The sequence below is a fragment of the Oncorhynchus gorbuscha genome, linkage group LG01 (assembly GCF_021184085.1).
Source record: "Oncorhynchus gorbuscha isolate QuinsamMale2020 ecotype Even-year linkage group LG01, OgorEven_v1.0, whole genome shotgun sequence".
In the NCBI taxonomy this organism is placed as follows: domain Eukaryota; kingdom Metazoa; phylum Chordata; class Actinopteri; order Salmoniformes; family Salmonidae; genus Oncorhynchus; species Oncorhynchus gorbuscha.
The window spans coordinates 42,749,712-42,758,142 of NC_060173.1; positions in this window are offsets into that span (position 1 = coordinate 42,749,712).

Below are 8,431 nucleotides of genomic sequence, written 5' to 3' on the forward strand. Positions count from 1 at the left end.
CATGTCTGTTAGGACATTACTTTGTGCATGACAAGTCGTTTTCCAACAATTGTTTACAGACATTTCACTTATAATTCACTGTATCACAATTCCAGTGGGTCAGAAGTTTACATACACTAAATTGACAGTGCCTTTAAACACCTTGGAGAATTCTAGAAAATGATGTCATGGCTTTAGAAGATTCTGATAGGCTAATTGACATAATTTCAGTCAGTTGGATCTGTAGATGTATTTCAAGGCCTACCTTCAAACTCAGTGCCTCTTTGCTTGACATCATGGCAAAATCCAAAGAAATCAGCCAGTACCTCAGAAGAACAATTGTAGACCTCCACAAGTCTGGTTCATCCTTGGGAGCAATTTCCAAAATGCCTGAAGGTACCACCGTCATCTGTACAAACAATAGTACGCAAGTATAAACACCATGGGACCACGCAGCCGTCATACCGCTCAGCAAGGAGATGCGTTCTGTCCTCTAGCGATGAATGTACTTGGTGCGAAAAGTGCAAATCAATCCTAGAACAACAGCAAAGGACCTTGTGAAGATATTGGCGGAAACATGTACAAGAGTATCTATATCCACAGAAAAACGAGTCCTATATTGATATACTTGAAAGGCTGCTCAGCAAGGAAGAATGCCACTGCTCCAAAACCGCCATAAAAAAAGCCAGACTACGGTTTGCAACTGCAAATGGGGACAAAGTTTGTACTTTTTGGAGAAATGTCCTGGTCTGATGAAACAAAAATATAACTGTTCGGCCATATTGGCCATCGTTATGTTTGGAGGAAAAAGGGGGAGGCTTGCAAGCCGAAGAACACCATCCCAACCGTGAAGCACGGGGGTGGAAGCATCATGTTGTGGGTGTGCTTTGCTACAGGAGGGACTGGTGCACTTCACAAAATAGATAGCATCATGGGGTAGGAAAATTATGTGGATATATTGAAGCAACATCTCAAGACATCAGTTAAAGCTTGGTCGCAAGTGGGTCTTCCAAATGGACAATGACCCCAAGCATACTTCCAAAGTTGTTGCAAAATGGCTTAAGAACAACAAGGTCAAGGTATTGGAGTTGCCATCACAAAGCCCTGACCTCAATCCTATAGAAAATTTGTGGGCAGAACTGAACAATTTTGTGCGAGCAAGGACACTTCCAAACCTAACTCAGTTACACCAGCTCTGTCAGGAGGAATGGGCCAAAATTCACCAACTTATTGTGGAAGGCTGCCCAAAACGTTTGACCCAAGTTAAAACATTTAAAGGCAATGCTACCAAATACTATGAGTTTATGTAAACTTCTGACCCACCGGGAATGTGATTAAATAAATAAATGCTGAAATAAATCACTCTTCTATTATTCTGACATTTCACATTCTTCAAATAAAGTGGTGATCCTAACTGACCTAAAACAGGGAATTTATACTAGGATTAAATGTCAGGAATTGTGAAAAACTGAGTTGAAATGTATTTGGCTTTATTTATACAATTCGTTTTTCATGTGGTTTATAGTTTGATCCATCATAGCTGGGCCTTGACCTCCCTTTGGACCAAGTAGGTAACGACAGAATAAACGCTTACAGATCTAATGACCCAAAACTTGTTTTCTTAAGCTTTAGCATACACAGTATTACTAGTATACATAATATATCAGAATTGTGCTGCCTGTGTCAACCACTGATGACCATTACAGTGTACAATTGTGGCCAAAAGTTTTGAGAATGACTCAAATATTAGTCTGCTGCCTCAGTTTGTATGATGGCAATTTGCATATACTCCAGAATGTTATGAAGAGTGATCAGATGAATTGCAATTAATTGCAAAGTCCCTCATTGCCATGCAAATGAACTGAATCCCCCCCCCAAAAAAAAAAATAATAATAATAATTCTGCTGCATTTCAGCCCTGCCACAAAAGGACCAGCTGACATCATATCAGTGATTCTATTGTTAACACAGGTGTGAGGGTTGACGAGGACAAGGCTGGAGATCACTCTTATCATGCTAATTGAGTTCGAATAACAGACTGGATGCTTCAAAAGGAGGATGGTGCTTGGAATCATTGTTCTTCCTCTGTCAACCAAGGTTACCTGCAAGGAAACACGTGCCGTCATCATTGCTTTGCACAAAAAGGGCTTCACGGGAAAGGATATTGCTGCCAGTAAGATTGCACCTAAATCAACCATTTATAGGATCATCAAGAACTTCAAGGAGAACGGTTCAATGGTTGTGAAGAAGGCTTCAGGGAGCCCAAGAAAGTCCAGCAAGTGCCAGGACTGTCCTAAAGTTGATTCTACTGTGGGATTGGGGCACCACAAGTACAGAGCTTGCTCAGGATTGGCAGCAGGCAAGTGTGAGTGTATCTGCATGCACAGTGAGGCAAGGGCTTTTGGCGGGTGGCCTGGTGTCAAGAAGGGCAGCAAAGAAGCCACTTCTCTCCAGGAAAAACATCAGGGACAAACTGATATTCTGCAAAAGGTACAGGGATTGGACTGCTGAGGACTGGGGTAAAGTCATTTTCTCTGATGAATCCTCTTTCCGATTGTTTGGGGCATTCGGAAAAAAGCTTGTCCGGAGAAGACAAGGTGAGCGCTGTGTCATGCCAGCAGTAAAGCATCTCGAGACCATTTATGTGTGGGGTTGCTTCTCAGCCAAGGGAGTGGGCTCACTCACAATTCCTAAGAACACAGCCATGAATAAAGAATGGTACGAACACATCCTCCGAGAGCAACTTCTCCCAACCATCCAGGAACAGTTTGGTGATGAACAATGCCTTTGCACCTTGCCATAAGGCAAAAGTGATAACTAAGTGGCTCGGGGAACAAAATATTGATATTTTGGGTCCATGGTCAGGAAACTCCCCAGACCTTAATCCCATTGAGAACGTGTGGTCAATCCTCAAGAGGCGGGTGGACAAACAAAAAAACATATTCTGACATGCATTGATTCAATAATTATTATTCAAGAATGGGCTGCCATCAGTCAGGATGTGGCCCAGAAGTTAATTCACAGCAGGCCAAGGCGGATTGCAGAGGTCTTGCATCAACTTTATGTAATTGTCAATAAAAGCCTTTGACACTGCTTGTAATTATACTTCAGTATTCCATAGTAACATCTGATAAAAAAATATCTAAAAAAGACACGGAAGGAGCAAACTTTGTGGAAATTAATATTTGTGTCATTCTCAACTTTTGGCCACGACTGTACATACAGTGCCTTAAAGTATTCATACCCTTGGCTTATTTCACAATTTTGTTGTATTACAGCCTGAATTCAAAATGGATTAAATATACTTTTTTTCTCACCCATTTACACACAATGCCCCATAATGACAAAGGGAAATCATGTTTTTAGAAATTTGTGCATCTATGAAATAGATTTGTCAAAACTGTAACTTGTCCACATTCACTGTCTTGCTTTATTTGATCCCATATTTTACAAGGTAAGTTGACTGAGAACACATTATTTACATTAACGACCTGGGGAATTGTTATAGGCGAGAGGGGGGTGAATGAGCCAATTGGAAGCTGGGGATGATTAGGTGGCCATGATGGTATGAGGGCCAGATTGGGAATTTAGTTAGGACACAATGGGATATTTAGTGGCAACAGAGTCAAGACACCTATTTAACATCCCATTCAAAAGAGCGTATCCTAACCGGGAAAAATCCCCCAATCACTGCCGCATTGGGATATTATTATTTATTTTTTTAGACCAGAGGAAAAAGTGCCTCCTACTGGCCCTCCAATACCACTTCCAGCCACATCTGGTCTCCCATCCAGGGATCAACCATAACCAACCCTGCTTGGCTTCAGAGGAAGCCAGCAGTGGTATGCCGCAGTCACTACAAAGATATGGGTGTCCTGCCTAACTCAAATGGTAAACAAATCCAGTGTAGATTTGGCTTTGTGTTTTATATTATTGTCCTGCTGAAAGGTGAATTTATCTCCCAGTGTCTGGTGGAAAGCAGACTGAACCAGGTTTTCCTCTAGGATTTTGCCTGTGCTTAGCTCAACTTGTGGAGTATCTATCAGTTTTCCACAATTACAGCTGTTTTAAAGTCACCATTAACCTCATTGTGAAATCCCAAAGTGGTTTCCTTCCTCTCCGGCAACTGAGTTAGGAAGGACGCCTGTACCTTTGTAGTGACTGGGTGTATTGATACACCCTCCAAAGTGTAATCAATAAATTCACCATGCTCAAAGGGATATTTTTTTATTGTCTGCTGTTATTTATTTTTCTCCATCAATGTGTGATTTATTTTTTTGAGCATTGGAAAACCTCCCTGGTCTTTGTGGTTGAATCTGTGTTTGAAATTCACTGCTCAACTGAGGGACCATACAGATTATTGTATGTGTTGGGTACAGAGATGAGGTAGTCGATCAGAAATCATGTTAAACACTAATATTGCACACAATGTCCATGCAACTTATTCTGTGCAAGGCAACTAGGCAACATTTTAGTCCTGAACTTATTTAGGCTTGCCATTACAAAGGGGTTGAAAAGTGAGTGACTCAAAAATATTTTTTATATAGATAGATTTAAAAAAAACAATAAACACATAATTCTACTTTGTGCAGACCAGTGACAAAACAAATCTTAGATTAATCCATTTAAAATTCAGTGGGACACAATGTGTAAAAAGTCAGTGGGTGTGAATACTTTCAGAAGGTATATGTTTGGAACTTCCGCACTTTGCAGTTGTTTTTACTGGATATAACACATGTGTTACTGTGAAGCCCATTCATTGCTTGGTTTTTGGTTTGACAATAAGTGATGTCTTGTTTTTGCCACAGTTCTTTATAAATGGTTCAGATGGAGAAAACACCTCATTATATGGCATTTACCACTGGATACTTTTACAGCCATGATTTCCAGAACAGCAAATATGTTTCATAATGTCCTTCTCACCTTGAGATAGTATTTTGTGTGTTCCACTTCCAGCGTGGTGTCCTAGGACTCAAGGAAAAACTTTTTTTCCAGAGCGAATATTTTGTAATTGAAGGTGTGTAGGGATTAAAGTCCAAAATAGTAATCACAGTCCTGTCAGTGACACTCCTAAATGGAGTAAAAAATTGAAAAGCCATTAGCAAGTTTACAATAATGCCATTCCTAAGGAGCTTTAGCTAAACATATTCTCAGTCAAGTACTAGTACAACGTTTGCATAACATTTGCAAGACCTCTGTTAGTCAAAATAACCTCATCCAATTATTTACATTAACCCAGAAAATAACACTTGGGCTGTTTGTAAAGATGCATTTGTGTGCTCAACCACAATTGGAAACTACTATTTTTATTATAGACACAAAGCACTGTACATTTTACCATACAGTTGAAGACGGAAGTTTACATACACCTTAGCCAAATACATTTAAACTCAGTTTTTCACAATTCCTGACATTTAATCCTATTAAAAATGTCCTGTCTTAGGTCAGTTAGGATCACCACTTTATTGGAAGAATGTGAAATATCAGAATAATAGAAGAGAGTGATTTATTTCAGCTTTTATTTCTTTCATCACTTTCCCAGTGGGTCAGAAGTTTACATACACTCAATTAGTGTTTGGTAGCATTGTCTTTAAATTGTTTAACTTGGGTCAAGCGTTTCAGGCAACCTTCCACAAACTTCCCACATTAAATTGGGTGAATTTTGGCCCATTCTTCCTGACAGAGCTGGTGTGACTGAGTCAGGTTTGTAGGACTCCTTGCACGCACACGTTTTTTCAGTTCTGCCCACAAATTTTCTATAGGATTGAGGTCAGGGCTTTGTTATGGCCACTCCAATACCTTGACTTTGTTGTTCTTATGCCATTTTGCCACAACTTTGGAACTATGCTTGGGGTCATTGTCCATTTGGAAGACCCATTTGCGAACAAGCTGTAACTTCCTGACTGATATCTTGAGATGTTGCTTCTATATATCCACATCATTTTCCTTGCTCATGATGCCATCTATTTTGTGAAGTGTACCAGTCCCTCCTGCAGCAAAGCACCCCCACAACATGATGCTGCCACCCCTGTGCTTCACGGTTGGGATGGTGTTCTTCGGCTTGCAAGCATCCCCTTTTTCCTCAAAACATAATGATGGTTTTTGTTTCATCAGACCAGAGGACATTTCTCAAAAGCACCATCTTTGACCCCATGTGCAGTTGCAAACCGTAGCCTGGCTTTTTTATGGTGGTTTTGGAGCAGTGGCTTCTCCCTTGCTGAGCGGACTTTTCAGGTTATGTCGATATAGAACTTGTTTTACTGTGGATATATATGCTTTTGTACCCATTTCCTCCAGCATCTTCACAAGTTTTTTGCTGCTGTTCTGGGATTGATTTTCACTTTTCGCACCAAAGTACTTTCATCTCTAGGAGATAGAATGTGTCTCCTTCTTGAGCGGTATGATGGCTGTGTGGTCCCATGGTATTTATACTCGCGTACTATTGTTTGTACAGATGCATGTGGTACCTTCAGGCGTTTGGAAATTGCTCCCAAGGATGAACCAGACTTGTGGAGGTCTACAATTTTTTTCTGTGGTCTTGGCTGATTTCTGTTGATTTTCTCATGATGTCAAGCAGAGGCACTGAGTTTGAAGGTAGGCCTTGAAATACCTCCACAGGTACACCTCCAGTTGACTCAAATGATGTGAATTAGCCTATCAGAAGCTTCTAAAGCCATGACATATAATTTTCTGGAATTTTCCAAGCTGTTTAAAGTTACAGTCAATTTCGTGTACGTAAACGTCTGACCCACTGGAATTGTGACACAGTGAATTATAAGTGAAATAATCTGTAAACCATTTTTGGAAAAATTACTTTTGTCATGCACAAAGTAGATGTCCTAACTCACTTTCCAAAACTATAGTTTGTTAACAAGAAATTTGTGGAGTGGTTGATAAACGAGTTTTATTGACTTCAACCTAAGTGTATGTAAACTTCCGACTTCAACTCTATGTGCTGCATCTATTGTAGCTCATGAAACTGTCAGATGTATTGTGCTGTTATACACTTTGCAAGTCCCGCCTAATTTCTGGATCATGTCCGATACTGTTTTATTTGGGATTCTCGATTGCGCCGGTTTTGGTAAAAAAGCTAAAGGGGATGGGGATGAAGAAATGTAACCACTCAAATTCATAGAGAGAGCTATGGATGCAAAGACTGATCATCCATGATATTAAAATGTACGTTTTGAGGCTATATAGTGTTTGTTTACATTTACTTTGTTTACAGACATTAGCTATATTTTGGGTTCTGATGAGGTATGACAGTTGAACTAAGTTCACCATGAGGCATTTATAAGTTATATTCTTCAATGATCAATGGGTACATATTTATAAGTCCAAACATTGATATGGCAACTAAAGATGGCCCCTTGAAGATATACAGTTCTTTCAGAAGGTATTCAGACCCGTTGACCTTTTCCACATTTGTTATGTTACAGCCTTATTCTAAATTCCCCTCATGAATCTACACACAATACCCCATAATGCCAAAGCAAAAACAGTTTTTTAGAAATGTTTGCTAATTTAAAAATGTAAAATCTAATTTATGTAAGTATTCAGACCCTTTACTCAGTAATTTGCTGCAGCACCTTTGGCAGTGATTACAGCATCGAGTCTTCTTGGGTATGACGCTACAAGCTCGGCACACCTGTATTTTATTTGGAGAGTTTCTCCCATTCTCTGCAGATCCTCTCAAGCTCTGTCAGGTTGGAAGTTAACGTTGCTGCACAGCCATTTTCAGCACTCCAGAGATGTTTAGATCGGGTTGAAGTCCGGGCTCTGGCTGGCTCCCCAGTCCGAGGTCCTGAGCACTCTGGAGCAGGTTATCATCAAGGATCTCTCAGTACTTTGCTCTGTTCATCTTTGCCTTGATCTTAACTAGTCTCCCAGTCCGTGCTGCTGAAAAACATCCCCAGAGCATGATGCAACCACCACCATGCTTCACCGTAGGGATGGTGCCAGGTTTACTCCAGATGTGACGCTTTGCATTCAGGCTAAAGAGTTCAATCTTGGTTTCATCAGATCAGAGAATCTTGTTTCTCGTGGTCTGAGACTCTTTTGGTGCCTTTTGGCAAACTCCAAGTGGGCTGTCATGTGTCTTTTACTGAGGAGTGGCTTCTGTCTGGTCACTCTACCATAAAGGCCTGATTGGTGGAGTGCTGCAGAGATTGTTGTCCTTCTGTAAGATTCTCCCATCTCCACAGAGGAACTCTGGAGCTCAGTCAGAGTGATCATCGTGTTCTTGTTCACCTTCCTGACCAAGGCCCTTCTCCCCCAATTGCTCAGTTTGGCTAGGCGGCTAGCTCTAGGAAGAGTCTTGGTGGTTCCAAACATTTTCCATTTAAGAATGATGGAGGCCACTGTGTTCTTGGGGACCTTCAATGCTGCAGAAATGTTTTGGTACCCTTTACCAGATTTGTGCCTTGACACAATCGACACTAAAAACTTTAGTG